The sequence below is a fragment of the Asparagus officinalis genome, chromosome 5 (assembly GCF_001876935.1).
Source record: "Asparagus officinalis chromosome 5, Aspof.V1, whole genome shotgun sequence".
NCBI lineage: Eukaryota > Viridiplantae > Streptophyta > Magnoliopsida > Asparagales > Asparagaceae > Asparagus > Asparagus officinalis.
The window spans coordinates 93821541-93837887 of record NC_033798.1 but is presented as its reverse complement, the minus strand read 5'-3'; positions in this window follow the sequence as shown (position 1 = coordinate 93837887).

The window sequence follows — 16347 nt, the reverse complement described above, 5'->3', positions numbered from 1 at the left end:
AGACCTGATCTGCTATTTCTAAAATTTCCAACTCCTCACCAAAAATTTCCTCAAAACTTAAATCAGACTCTTCTTCTTCTTCTTCTGATCTTTCCTGAATGTAATTTATTTCTAGAGGCTGATTATTTGGCTTGTCCTCTGGATTAAAAATGTTGAGATCAGCAGTCAAATTCCCAAAGGACAGCTTCATTTGACCAGTTCTACAGTTGATGAGAGCATTAGAAGTGGCTAAGAATGGTCGTCCTAAGATGACAGGTGTCTGTCATTTGGGATTGGAAATAGGCTGTGTTTCCAAGACAACAAAATTTACTAGAAAAAAAAATCTTCAACCTTAATCAGAACATCCTCTAACTCACCCATAGGGACCTTAATAGATTTATCAGCCAACGTAAGGTGCATCTGGTTGGGTTCAGTACACCTAGACCCAATTGCTGGTAGACTGAATATGGAAGCAAATTGACACTGGCCCCTAAGTCTAAAAGCACCTTATCTATGTGAGTATTACCAATGATACATGAAATGATGGGGGAACCTGGATCTTTACGTTTCAAAGGTATGGGATTTGATAGCATTTCACTGATATTGGCGGCTAAAAAGACTTTCTTTGGAACATTTATTCTCCTCTTCTTAGTGCATAATTCTTTTAAAAATTTAGTATAAGATGGAATTTGTTCAATTACATCTAAGAGATGAATGTTGACCTTAACCTACTTGAATGTTTCTAGGATCTTCTTCTCCTGAGGAGAGTGTTTCCTAGGCCTGAGTCTATCTGGAAAGGGAGCAACTGGTCTAAATCTATCAAAAGCAGGCTCAGGTTCGGGTTTAGGTTCTTGGTCATCTGAGGGGGGGGGGGGGGGGGGTGATTGTTGAATAGATTCATTAGAAGGAGAAGAAGAAGGAATTTGTATTGGATCAAAAGTTTGACTTGGAGGAGTTCTCACTTGATTATCGACCTGTCTATCTGACCGAAGTTAATGGATTGCATTCACTTGAGCTTCATAGGATGAACTACATCCTGTGTCTTTAGGGTTGACCACGGGTTGACTCGGAAATTTTCCTTTCTCTCTTTCACTCACGGCACTAGCTAGTTGACCAAGTTGGGATTCTAATCTAGCTATAGCTTGAGTGTTGGAGTTGAGCATTTGTCCAGTTGATTGCATGAAGGAATTCAGAGTGCTAGACGTTTGAGTCAACATATTCGTGGTTTAAGTGGTGGCCTTAATTATGGTTTCCAAACCTCTTTCCAAGACATTGAGACGTTTATCCTGATCTCGATTATGAGGAGTTTGAATTAAAACTTGATGAAGAGGAGACTGATTTTGATACGACAGATTGGGTTGTTGAAATTGTGGATGAGAATTGAAAGGAACTGTGTTTCCCCTAGGAAATTGTTGGTTTGAATAAAGAGTGAAGTTTTGAGTTTCGGAGTGAGTTCCCTGATTACATACTGTTTGCAGTGAAAGTTGCTATTTCCATTGTTATCGAATCTATTACAACTTTAGTCGTTACAATAAACTCGAATAAAATAAAAGAAAAGTTGATCTTTTTATAAGATCTCCTTACACAATGAAAATAAAAAGTTTACAAATTTATCAAACAAACGCAGAGATCGTTTATCGGTCTTCTGCTTGCATGGGTGTCTTTGCCTGTGCCGGGGTTTATCCGTGGACCACCGTCGATCAGATCTGGTTGCTGAAAAATTGGGCAGAGCTTCGTCTATCCGCGAAGGGATCGAGAAATCGTAGCTCTTATCTCGGCGAAGCGAGATAATCGCTCTTCTTAAGATTACCACAACGGGATAATCTTAAGGAACAGATCCGAGAAACTGTAGATCTGACGAATCTCTCTCTCTTGCGTTGAAGAACTGGATCCGATCTCTCCTCCTCCTCTCTAAAATCCGTGCACCTTCAGTCTTCAATCCGGCAGGGCTTCGCCTAATCTCCAAAATTCCAGATCTGAAAAAATGAGGCCTAAGGCTTGTATTTATAGGCTTGAGAGGATAACAGAGCGGTTAAAAATGCTTAAAAGCCCAAATCTTCCTTGGAGACACCCCAGGATGTCTCTAATTGATTGGAGACACCCTAGGGTGTCTCCCATTGATCCGAGACACCCTAGGGTGTCTCGGTTTGGGCCGAGACACCCAAGGGTGTCTCGTTGGTCCGAGACACTCTTTTTGGTGTTTTCATCTGTTTCTGCTGTAATTCCTTCGTCTGGACTTGGATTTGAGTGATTCGAAGTACGTTGGAAAGCCGACAAGGAGTTCTATCTGCTCCGATGGTTGGATCATCTGTCGAATGAATGAGACACGAAGGGCGTTGTTCCTTTTGTAAACATCGTGGGACTCTCGATTGATTCGTACCCTTGTTATTCTGAAACTCCAATGGTTCACGTAGTTCGTCGATTCACTTCAAGCGTTTGTCGACGTCAATCAAGCTTCTGTAAATCGGACAGTGACGTTCATCCTCGTTCCTTAACACTGAGCTGTTTGTGGAGACCTATAGGTAATTTTCGATGCCTACAGATACCCCCTCCAAAGCGTTCCAGACTCGTTTCTTTTATAGAGGAGGCTGGAATACTTTGGATGTGATTGGTCCAGCCTTCAGTCGGCATAAAGGACCTGTGGTTAGCTTCAACTCTTGGCTCCTTCGATTTTCGGTCTATCCAATACTTTGACGAATAGCCGAAGTCCTTCCGGCGCTGCGTTTATCGCCTGGCCGTCGTCGGAGTCTCGAGTCTACCACCAGTGAGTTGAGTTTGGCTCGTGTTATTGAGTTAACTTTGAACTGACTACCTCTGTCACATTGTGTTGACTTAGGGTTTCAGATCACCGTATGTTAACTTTTTTTATCGCAACGCGTTGACTGGCGTTGACCTAGGGTTACGCGTTGACCGGCGTTGACCCTAGGGTTTCGAACGTTGAACGTTAACTTTTTGGTCGCAACGTGTTGACTGGCGTTGACCGGCATTGACCCTAGGGTTTCGAACGTCGAACATTGACTTTTTGGTCACAACGCGTTGATTGGCGTTGACCTAGGGTTACGCATTGACCGGCGTTGACCCTAGGGTTTCGAACATCGAATGTTGACTTTTTATCGCAACGCGTTGACTAGCGTTGACCTAGGTTTACACGTTGACCGGCGTTGACCCTAGGGTTTCGAACATCGAACGTTGACTTTTTATCGCAACGCGTTGACTAGCGTTGACCTAGGTTTACGCGTTGACCGGCGTTGACACTAGGGTTTTGAACGTCGTACGTTAACACAGTTTATACTCGTACGTTTACTGGAGTATACACAGTTTAAGCTCTTAAGGTATTGGAGCACGGCGGTCCCAAGTGTCGGGGTTGCAGGACCAACTGTTAAAGCTGATTCATCTGCATTTGTGGATCTTATTTTAATGTTGTTAGATAATCGAGTCATGAGACCAACTAACAGAGCTGAGGCATCAATGACTCGCACTTATAGAATTTTTGGCAAATTCTCAGCCATCAACGGGTTTGATGAGCCTTTACCAACTACCATTTGAGTCGGGCTAGCATGCAGATTGTTTAGATCCGTTCTGCACGTAACGTTGTGCTAAAAGAGTTAACTCTTTTAGTGCTACGACGTTGAATACGTAGACTTCGTCTTTCTCACGGGAATAGACTACCCGACAATGCGTGTTAGGCGCTGACTTATCCTTACTTAGGATTCAGGATAAAAATCCCCAGACTCGGATTTTGGTGTCTTCTTCAATCGGTAAAAGACTAAACCGGCAACGCGTGTTAGGCGTTGACTTATCCCTGCTTAGGCTTCGGGATAAAATTCCCCATGCGTGTGAGGCACGGATTATGGTGTTATTAATAACAACCTGCCACAATGTTGAATATGTGGTCTTTTGTCCTTTTTACGGTCAAAGACTAACCGGCAATGCGTGTTAGACATAGACTTTGGGATTTTTGGCAAACCCCCAGCCATCAACGGGTTTGACGTGCCTTTACCGATTACCGTTTGAATCGGGCTAGCATGTGAATTATTAAAACCCGTTTCACATGTAACGTTGTGCTAAGAGAATTGCTTCTCTTAGACTTAATGCTATGATTTTGAATACATAGACTTCGCCATTTCTTACGGGAATATGGCATCCAGCAACGCGTATTAGGCGTTGGCTCATCCCTACTTAGGATTCGGGATGAAAGTCCCCAGAATTGTACTCTGGTGTCTTTTTCAATCGGTGAAAGACTAAATCTGGTATCTTTTTCAATCGGTGAAAGACTAAACCGGCAACGCGTGTTAGGCGTAGGCTTATCTCTATTTAGGAGTTAAGATAAAATTCCCCAAGTTTAGACCTTGGTGTCTTTTTCAATCGGTGAAAGACTAAATCGGCAACGCGTGTTAGGCGTAGACTTATCTCTGTTTAGGAGTTGAGATAAAATTCCCCGTGCACAAAGTGCCCGGATTTGAAGTTGAAAATTGTGTATTTTCTAAGAACAAAGACAGACTGGAAAATGGGAGAGGAAGAATTTTATATTCTATCTCCCGGTACTGAAGAGGAAGAATTTTATATTCTATCTACAGTAGGAAAGGAAACTCAAGGTGGGATCTCCACCCCCAGAATCTGAAAAGATAAAACTAAGAGTGGGATCTCCACTCCGAGAATCGGAAAGGTTCAAACGACCCTAACTTTTATAGGATTGGTCATTTGAATCAAAAGAATCCCTCATTCATTGAGGAGAAAGCCCAATTTTGACCCTAACTTTTATAGGTTTGGTGGAAAAGGAACAAAGGCAGATTTTCGTTTATCGAAAAGGAATGACTCGGTCTTAGTCCTAAATGCTTGTAGGCTTGACTAAGTGAGATTGGGAACAAGCCTAACTTTTATAGGTTTGATTGTCCGAATTGAAAGTGGACCTCTCGTTCATGGAAGGAATCGAGAGGGGACTTTGGTTGTGGCCCTAACTATAGGAAGGTTTGACCAGGTAGACAGTGGGAGTGGGAGTACAAATCACAGTGGGGGTTTAGTGTTTATCACTTTGTTCGTAATTATTGGGTTATCCCTAAGAAAATTACATATAGTATTCTTCTGGGAACTTCCCATTACATGAATCATCCACCACCAGCTTCCTTCTTGGAACTAGGTCTGACTTTATACTCCATTATATGACCGGGTTATCCTTAAGAATATTAGCGTAACATTCTCCAGGAACTTCTCATTAACAGTAGGAAACAGTTTAGACTCATATACCTATTGGAGTATCAGGAAGCAGTTTAACCTCATATACTGATTGGAAGATTGAGAAGCAGTTTATACTCGTATACTCTTCGGAGTATTGAGAAGCAGTTTATACTCGTATACTCTTCGGAGTGTTGCCGTTCTTATTTGGCTTATCCTAGCGTTATGACGCCGGCTTCAACCAAGGTTTGGATGCTATTCTTTAAAGTAAAGCAAGCCTTGGTGGGATGAAGGATCCTCCTGTGGTACGCGCAGTACTTCGGATCCGCAGTATCGTCCGCTTCCTCCTGATTTGTGATGGGCGGCAGGTTGATCTTGTTGTTTTCAAGAAGGGCCTCGAAGATAGCTGGAACGTCTTCGTCCTTGAATGAGTACTCTTTTTGGAGCCTCGGATCCGAACTATTCTGCTGTCTTCGGGACTGCTGTTGCGACGTCTGATTAACGTCAGCAACTGTTGTAGGTGTATTCCCTTCATTATGGGAAACGAGACCCGGATTCAGAGGGTTAGTCATCGGTTGGCATCTTTCAACCTTCCTCCTTCTAAGGAATCGTTCGGCCTGCTCTCCGCGATGGGAAACGAGACCCGGATTCAGAGGGTTAGTCATCGGTTGGCATCTTTCAACCTTCCTCCTTCTAAGAAATCGTTCGGCCTACTCTCCGCGCGCCTTCAACTCTCTCCAGGTATTGAGTGGCTCTACTCCCATAACGTCCAAGATATTAATGGACAAGTTGTTATGATAAGTCTGCAAGACGAATTCCTCCGTGACGGGATCCTTGCAGTTCATTGCCTGATTGCGAAAGCGTTTGATGAAGGTATCCACCGACTCTCCGTCTTTTTGTTTCTCATCAAAGAGTGTCCTGATCGACACTTCGGCGTCATCATCGAAGAAATGAGCAAGGAACATGCTTTCTAGGTCCTCCCAGCTAGCGAGGAACATGCTCTCCAGGTCCTCCCAGCTATTGATGCTTCCGAGCTTGAGACGGCGGTACCAATCGAAAGCAGGCCCACGAAGGGTGCCAACGAATGACCGAACCATCAAGGCTTCATTGCCGGAGATCATACTCAAATGGGACCTGAAGTAGATCAGGTGCTGAGAGGGCGACCCCTTCCCGTCAAACAGCGTGAAATTGACCAGGTTGAACTTCGCCGGGATACGGCATCGATTCCCATTCTTTCGGGTAAGGACACGGAATGCCGGTCTTCTTTACCTCTTGAGCAGACATCAGGGCATCAATTTTGCTCTCGAGATCCTTCATCTTTTTGTCCTCATCTATATCCTGTTTTGGACAATTCCTGAAAGGATTAACGGGGCCACCCCCAGTATTGTCATCTTTGGTGGGACTAACCCCAGTATTATTGTCCTTAGTGGGACCACCCCCAGCGTTGTGTTCATCCACATCTGAATCGCTATCTGTTTGGTTAGCAGTGTTGCGACAACTGGATTCACCTAGCTGTTTCGACAAAGCTCGGATGTGTTGGTCGTGCATTTGTCTCATCTCCTGCATAGCCATTTCCATTTTGATTTTGAATGCTTCTTTCTGCTTGGCTAGAGCATCCTCAATGATTTTGGCTATTTGCTCGGTGTTGACCATGAACACTTCCCGAGCTTGTCCTATGCTAGACGTTGTATCGTCAGAGGCGATTGCGGAATAAGAATCCAAGAGTTTGTCATCGGAATGTATTCCTTCATGGACACCTTGGTAATCATTATGTCCAACGGTTTCTAGCTGAAGCTAAGATATTTGTTGGGTTATTCCCGAACCAACTCTTCTTCCTGGAGAGAAATTAGGGTTGGAAGCACTTGAAACAATCGGAGATTTTCCCTTATTGACCATGTTGATGGTAACTTCTGGGAATTCATCATCTCGAGCAACCGATCCTCTTTGGTGGAAACGCCTCGATTTGGACTTTGATGCTTCAGTGGAGATCCTCTCAAATATCGAGACCCTCCGTGAAGCGGTCTTGGGGCAGCTACACGCTGATAATACTGCCCTGATAATTTTACTACACGGACAGTGAGAGTCCGCTTCCCGGGTACTTCTCTTTCGAGATTTATTCGTATCCCCAGCCCGATAATACAACTCATCGACGTTGCGGTCAGAGCGACCTATCGGTTGTTTACATGAATTCTCAGGTATAACGCATTCTTCTATCTGACGCGTTTTCATCTGAATAAACATTGCCTTGTTGGCGTCTACAGGAGTCCCACGTTTGGAATCACACCTTTGTGAGGGTGAAACCTTAACGGGCTCCTGGTTTTCTGCACGCACCCCCGAGCGAGCCGTTGTAGAAGTTAATTTGTTAGGAGGTCGCGTATGACCCCCAGTCCGGATGTTGGCTCGAAGCTCCTTCAACGGTCTCAACCTTTCCTTAACAGGCGCTTTTCCTCGATCCTCGGGTAGAGAACCGATGCGATCCTTCAATGGGACTCTAGCTTTGGGGAGATCCACGTTGTCATAGAGCTTCACCGGAAGTGCGGGAGCAGGGTCTGGAGTTGACGAAGGCCGGAGAGCAATGTCGCCTGCTTTTGCCTTAGGCGCTGATTTGGCTTTTGGCACCCAAACTTGTTTGGATCTCGGCGATCTCTTAACTGTCTCTTCCTTTTGCATTTCCTGTGCTTTTCGCACAAGGGTCCGGGCATGCGCAAGTAAGGCGCGATACTTTTGGATTCGCTCCTCGAGAGTAGAGCGGGTTCTTTTAACACGAACCCATTCGTTAATTGGAGATCGAGAGGAGGATTCAGATGCTGGTCGTGGCAACAGATTAGCCACTTGGCGCTTTCTGAACTCCAGATCTGCTTGGTAATGGAGTCCATCCACCTGATCCAAAGCCTTGGAGAATTGGCGCGCGAGGCGTTGGCGTTTTCTTTGACGTGCTCTCTTTGATAGAGTTGGCGCATCTTCAGAATTCGGCTCCTTGATCGCGAAGGAGTTCAGATCTGCAGATCTGGTCTCATCGGATGTCGGCGGATCGTTGTGATTCCCAATGATAATTGTTTGCGGAGAAAGTTGCTATTTTTATTGTTATCGAATCTATTACAACTTTAGTCGTTACAATAAACTCGAATAAAAAGTTGATCTTTTTATAAGATCTCCTTACATAATGAAAATAAAAAGTTTACAACTTTATCAAACAAACGTAGAGATCGTTTATTGGTCTTCTGCTTGCGTGGGTGTCTTTGCCTGTGCCGGGGTTTATCCGTGGACCACCGTCGATCAGATCTGGTTGCTGACAAATTGGGCAGAGCTTCGTCTATCCGCGAAGGGATCGAGAAATCGTAGCTCTTATCTCGGCGAAGCGAGATAATCGCTCTTCTTAATATTACCACAACGGGATAATCTTAAGGAACGAATCCGAGAAACTGTAGATCTGACGAATCTCTCTCTCTTGCGTTGAAGAACTGGATCCGATCTCTCCTCCTCCTCTCTAAAATCCGTGCACCTTCAGTCTTCAATCCGGCAGGGCTTCGCCTAATCTCCAAAATTCCAGATCTGAAAAAATGAGGCCTAAGGCTTGGTATTTATAGGCTCGAGGAGATAACGGGCAGTTAAAAACGCTTAAAAGCCCAAATCTTCCTTGGAGACACCCAGGGTGTCTCTACTTGATTGGAGACACCCTAGGGTGTCTCCCATTGATCCGAGACACCCTAGGGTGTCTCGGTTTGTCGGCCGAGACACCAAGGGGTGTCTCGCCCTTAGCCGAGACACCGAAGGGTGTCTCGTTGGTCCGAGACACTCCTTTTGGTGTTTTCATCTGTTTCTGCTGTAATTCCTTTGTTCGGACTTGGATTTGAGTGATTCAAAGTACGTTGGAAAGCCGACAAGAAGTTCTATCAGTTCCGATGGTTGGATCATCTGTTGAATGAATGAGACACGAAGGGCGTTGTTCCTTTTGTAAACATCGCGGGACTCTCGATTGATTCGTACCCTCGTTATTCTGAAACTCCAATGGTTCACGTAGTTCGTCGATTCACTTCAAGCGTTTGTCGACGTCAATCAAGCTTCTGTAAACCGGACAGTGATGTTCATCGTCGTTCCTTAACACTGAGCTATTTGTGGAGACCTATAGGCAATTTTTGATGCCTACACATACAAAGTTTGGGTGATTTCTCTAACCTGGGTTGTAGGTTGGAGAGAATTGATCATTTGCGTAACGCTGGAATGTAGCGTTGACCTGTCCTAATGACTAATTATTTCCTAAGAGAGGACATTCTTCTGAAACATGAGATGGTGACAGATAGTTGTTACATCCTGAGGCTGAAACTTGATTGATTTGAGTCGGGGCTCTTTTCTTGATTTCTAAAGCTTCTAACCTACGCATGATTGTGGTCATCTTAGCTTCAGATGCAATGTTCAACTCTAAGGAAATACCACTGGACTTGGGTTGGGGAACTGATGACACTCGGTCATCACACTGTTCCCATTGCATGGTTTTTTCAGAAAGACTCTCTAAAAACTCCCAAGCTTCATCAGCATTTTTCCTCATGAAATCCCCGTGGCACATTGATTCTAAGGAAATTTTTGCAGAATAATCTAATCATTCATAAATTATTTGGCACAATCGCCATTTTTCTAAACTGTGATGATGACATTGGATGAGAAGATCTTTAAATCGGTCAAAATACTTCCAAAAGGGTTCTCCCGGGACAATTTTAAAATTCATGATGCTGTTTCTTAGCTTCACTATTTTATGGATCGGGAAAAATTTCTTAAGAAAAACGGTGATAAATTCCTCCCAAGTAGTGATGGAATTTATGGGTAAGCTATACAACCATTTTTTTTGCTTTGTCTTTGAGAGCAAATGGAATAAATCTGAGTTTGATTGCATCTTCTGTTAATTCTCTCATTTTAATCATAATACACACTTCCTTAAATTCCGAGATAAAAATATATGCATCTTCTGTTTCATTTCCAAGGAATTTGGGAAGCATGTTTATGTAATACGGTCTAAGCTTAAAATTTATTCTATTTGTTTTGAGGAGCCTAATGCAAGAGGGGATTGCATTCCTAATGGGATAGAACATATCTTGAAGAAGGGTGGATTAGGATACGCCATTTCTATGATTGGTTCAAAACGAATTAATCGATGAGAATTATCCCTAATCTACGGTTGCATACACCAAAACTATTTCTTTTTATACTTTTTTTATAAAAGTTAGTTTTTTTAATGAGGAGAGAATGGAAAGAGAGGAAAATCCTAACTAAAATAAATCAAAATCAATCACTTTTTAATCACTCAAACTCTAGGGTTAAGCCTAACTCAACTAGATCAGCTCCTAACCAAAAACTCCTAAAGTGAAAAGATTAAAGTTTTACCCGGGTAGTCAGCCAGGTAAGGATAGTACTAGAGGGTGATCAGAGATCAATTAAGTACCTTGTTCCTTACAAAGTGCTTTACGCAATCCCTAAACCTTACCTTAGACACCAACTAATCCAAGAAAACTTAAACCGGTTCACTTAAGGATTCTTTGTTCCTTGGGTGGTGTAGTGAGGAATTAGTGATTTTTGGGCTAAGGAAAGGGTGATAAAATCCCTCACCTTATCTTGATTATGGGGTTTTGCCCTTAAAAATATTTTTAGGTGTTGGTGAATTCCTACACTATATGAAATGCAACCCTAGAAATTAAAAGCGACTAAAAAGGATGAAAAAAAATCTTTATATTTTTTATTATGGTTTACAATCAAACAACTATGAGAAGGGTGAACATTGTTTGAGTTTATTATCTTGTTAGTTAATGTCCAAGTGAAAGGTGAATTTTATTACGGTAAAAAAAATCTTTTTTTTAAATCCTAATTGTTTCTAATTGTGAAACTAACTAAAGAGAGTGGAATTGAAAATGCTAGAAAGAAGAGTTACCTAAAAGCAATTCTCCAAGTTCTAGATCTCCAATCCGCGATCTTCAAGCTCCAAGTGGTTCCTCCACAAAAAACACACAAGTTAAAGAATCAAATTAAATAAAATCCTACTTAAGCATCCTCCCCGGCAACGACTCCAAAAACTTGATGCGGTATAAACATGTACCAAAAATATTGCAAGTGCACAACCGTGTCAAGTTATAGTATAAAAAGTTATCGATCCCACGAGGAAGGTGTTTTGTAGGAGAAAATATAAATCGGTTCTTATGTTGTATGCGTGACAAATAGGTGTGAAGAATAAGTGTGATTGTGGAGAGATAATGAGAGTGAAAGTGATAGTGTGTAAATCAATGTGTTTGGTAAGTGAGAGTAGATGTGACAAAGAATGAATGATTTTCACAAGGAGAAAAAGAAAGATGAATAAAATCAAGAATCGAAAAGAAATAAAGATGGCGGATTCAATTAAAGATATGAGTAATCTAGAATTGAATCCACTTCTTAGAAAAATGTGATTCCCTAGAGGGTTCTAGCCTAAAGGCGAATCAAAAAAATAAAAATAAACAAAAAGAAAAACTAAACCCAAGAGGGTTCTAGCCTCAAGGTGAATAGTGTAAGAAATTAAAATCTAACTACAAAATAAATTGCAAAAACTATAAAATAAATTGTAAGAATTAAAGATAAGAAAATAAATCTACTCTATAAGCATGAAATAAATCTAATCTATAAGCATAAAATAAATCTAAGACAAGAGGGCTCTAGCCCCTTGACTATTTAAACAAGAAAATAAAATCTAATTACAAGCATGAATAAATCTAAACTAATAAGCAATAAAAGAGAAATAAGAAAAACAAACCTTCAAATTAATCTCCATCTTCATCTTCATCATCCAACAAAGAGAAGAAAAGAAAAATTTAAAATGGTGAAAAAAATTCTTTTATTAATTATAACAAAAAGTTATAAATTTGGAAGGCCTTCTCAATTAAGAGTAGCCCTCATCTTCAAAAGGAGTTACAAAAATTTTCACACCCTTAACCCCTCACTCTCTACCCCTATTTATAGTAAACAATAATGAATGAGAGCCCTTGGATGAAGACTTAAGCCCTAAGGAATCATTTTTAGCCTTTGAGCTTTTGGGCTTGGATTCTTGGGCCTTTTGCTTGTTGATTTTCCATTGGGCTTCTTGATTTTCCTTTGAGCTTTGCTTCATTTCTTCATGATTCATGTTTCATTGTTTTGGTTCTGGGCTTTTGCTTCATGGGCTTCTGGCTTGATTTTTGAATTGTTCATAATGCATACAAGAGGTAAGACTTTGCTTCATGGGCTTTGGCGTTTTGGGCTTCATTAATTCATGGCTTGATTATTTTGCTTTGGGCTTTGGACAAATTGGTAATTTGATTTTTCAATGGGCTTCTTGATTTCTCTTTTGCTTCATTTCTTCATTAAATCAAAGGCTTTTGATGAGAGATGAGATTTTTTGGAATTTATTCTTCATTAACCTGCAATTAAAGATAAAAACAATTATTAGTGGTATATTTATTCATAAAAAATAAATAATGAGGATATAAAATTATAATAAAATGTGATTATCTATTGTTTGCTTGCTAAGGTAAAGCCAGGTTGTTGATGTCTCGTCGACGAGGAATAATGTTGATAGTGAGGACCATGGTGAGAGGATGAGCATGAGGTGGCATGGATGGAGCTCCACCTGATGGAAAAAGTGTTGAGGTGAAGACGTGTTTCTTCAGCCTATAACTCTATGACAGCTATTTCCAGAGTAGGTCTAGGTGACCGGTGGATGAGTTGGCTGTGGACGAATTTAAATTCTGGTAGGAGCTTCATCAGGATCTGAAAGAGACATTGCTTATCTCCATTGTTGTGGTGAATGGTTCTAGAAGTTGGGTCAGTAAAAGGTGTTTCAAGGGCTGCGAGTTGTTCCCAGAGGTCAAAGATGTGGGTATAGAACTCGTGAATTGAGCCACCACCCTGTGTAGCCATGGATGTCCCCTGGTATAGTTGAAACTCTCGAGCATCATCTGACTGTGTGTAAAGGCACTCGAGGTATGCCCAAAGGGATATGGTAGTGTTAAATCGTGCGAGATGAAATCGAATGGAGGGTGAGACGGATTGTACGATTGTAGCGATAACACGATCTTTAGCAAGAGTCCAAGTCATAAGGGTAGATTCATAAGAGGAGAGGGCAGTCATATCCTTGGTGAGATCACCAGTAGGAAGTGGTTGAGTTGGAGGCTTTGAGGTTCCATCGATGTATCCCTAAAGCCCACGACTACGAAGGATGACTCGTAGGGAGTAGGTTCAGAGATGGTAGTTATCACCATTGAGTTTAACATCGATGGATTATTGATGGAAGTGCATTTCTGGCATCGTCATAACAGCTTATCGCTTATCTGAAGGATATTACTCCATGATTAGTTTAAGATCTAGGGAGATCTAATTGATAAAGCTAAGGATCTATGAAGATCTAGTTTGTAGGCCAAATGATTGGTGCAAGATTTGGTTGGTAAGTTAAAAGATTGACACATGATCTATGAAGATCTAATTGATAAGCTAAATGATCGGCATAAGATCTATGAAGAACCGGAGGATGAGCCTAGTGATTGGCGTAAAATATATGGAGATCTGGTGCTTGTGGTGCGATTTTGGATCTATTGGTAGAGATTTGGTGCAAATCTGGTGCACGTTGGTGCAGATCTGGTGCACGTTGGTACGGATTAGATTTGTGGGGATGTGATTTAAGGAGGGAATTGATTGAATGGTTCTTATACCATGTTAGAAACATAGCAAATCAAGAGAAAAAGGATGTTTGTATTCATTGATATTGTGGTCTATATATACAATGTGAGTAGTATTGTTCTATTACTCTACCCGATGTGGGACTAAACGAAAGAGGCTATCTATGCAATATTTAATATCCACCAGGTGTTGTAACTCATGCCTCAATGTTTGCACGAGATCTTCCAGTGAGCTTTTGGCCCTCCTTAGAAAGTGGATGAAGACTTGACGCTTGTGTGGTTCCATCGGCTTTAGATGGGTCTGACCATGATGATATGGACCCAAAGAAACTACAGAGAGAATGTAGACCTTACGATTGAGGCGAGCAAATAACTCTGGTACCTTGTAAATGAGAAAATAACTCTAGTGCCTTTATAAATGTATCACTTCCTCCATGGTTCTACCTCAGATGGAGAGTTACTGTAGTCGTCCAACACGTATTGGATATCTAAGATCCATTGCTCTCCCATTGCCACGCTCAAAAATTGTTTGATGCAACAAGAACTACTGAACTAGTGTGGATATTTTCTCAGAAGTGATGGATTTGTTACTTGTTGCTGCTAATGGTATATGTAGATACCCTATGAGAATATGACAATATTGGAGTTGGCTCAATTTCCAACTAAATTTATTGTTACAATTTTTTACATGCAGATATAATTTTACATGGTCTTTTCGGGCATGGTGCAATCATTATTTGGCTCGGAACTCTACATGAAAGTTGTAGGGGTACATGCATAGTTTACTCTAAACTTTGAATCATAGGAATCAGAGAAGTTTGGATGGAGTTATGGTCAGTCAAAGTACCCTACCCAAATCTGGACAGATTTGTGTATTCCCAAGCATTTTGGAAGATGAAAAGATTAATCAATGTCTATAAAAAGACATACTCTCATTGTGGAGAGGTAATCAAAGGCAATCCAAGGGTAATCTAAGTTTTCCACTTGTTTTCTTGAAAGTATAGAGAGTTAGAGTGAAGGAGAGTCTCTTGTGTTGTAGAGATCTTGAGTGTTGAGTTAATAGATAAAGAGCGTGAGTGAGGGTTGTGTAGAAGTCAGCGTTGTCAGGTGTGCTGTGTGTGCCTTGTATCCATTTGTTGATTCCATATAGTGAAGTATCCTCCAAGCTCTAAGCTCAACCCGTGGCTTTTCCTGTTTGGGTTTTCCACATAAATCCTTGTGTCCATTCTTTATGTGATTATCTTTTATCTTTCTATCATTAAGAATAAGAACCTGAAGTGGTGTTGAGAAGTTTCGCGGTTCGTCAACACCAACAAGATCTCGAGTGTTGAGTTAATAGACAAAGAGCATGAGTGAGGGTTGTGTGGAAGTCGGCGTTGTTGGGTGTGTTGTGTGTGCATTGTACCCAATTGTTGATTCCATATAGTGAAGTATCCTCTGAGCTCAACCCGTGGTTTTTCCGGTTTGGATTTTTCACGTAAATCCTTGTGTCCATTCTTTATGTGATCATCTTTTATCTTTTTGTCATTAAGAACAAGAACCTGAAGTAGTGGTGAGATGTTTCATGATTCGTCAACACCAACATTGCTATCAGAGTGAGGTTTTGATGTTCTTAATGGCTGAGGACAAGTCAATAATCGGCGGTGTGAAGGTTGAGTTGAAGCCATTCGATGGGCGAAGCAATTTCACACTATGGCAGTGTAAGATGAAGAATATATTGATTCAGCAAGATCTACACATGTGCATTATGAGGGTTGAGCACAAGCCAGAGATGATGTCTATGGAGGCTTGGAACAAAGCAGACCTTAAGGCGATGAGCTCGATTGAGCTGCACTTATCCAATGAAGTCACCTACAACGTGATGGAGGAGACTACCGCAAGGGGAACATGGGAGAAGTTAGAGAATCTCTACATGGGAAAGACTCTCTCTAACAAGCTTTTCTTAAAAGATGAATTGTTTAATCTTCGTATGGAAGATGGAGATGATATTATAGAGCATCTTAATGTGTTTAACCATTGTATAATGGATTTGTTGTGAGTGGAGGTCAAGTTTGAAGAAGAGGATAAAGCTTTGCTTTTGTTATGATCCTTGTCGTCGTCATTCAAACATTTCCGGACCACACTCATGTTTGGTAAGGAGACTCTTCGGTTTGAAGAGGTTGTTCAAGACATTATTTCTCATGTCAAAATAAACAAGAGCACGGGAGTTGACTTGAAAAATGAAGGCCTACTCGTCAAGGAGTTGAATGATCGAGGTCGATTCAAGGAGAAAGGTGCTAAGTTGGATAACCGCGAGAGATCTAAATCTAAGAGCCATAAGGATAAGAAGTGTTACTACTACCATAAAAAGGCCACTTCAAGAAGAATTGCAGAAAGTTCAAGGCATATCGGAAAGAAGGGAAGAAATCTGAAACCACCTCTATGGCTGGAGTTACCACAGAGGATAGTGCCGAGCTTCTTTCAGTTTCGTCGGGTAAAACCATTTCTAATTCTTGGATTCTTTATTCAGGTTTCTATTTTCATATGTGTG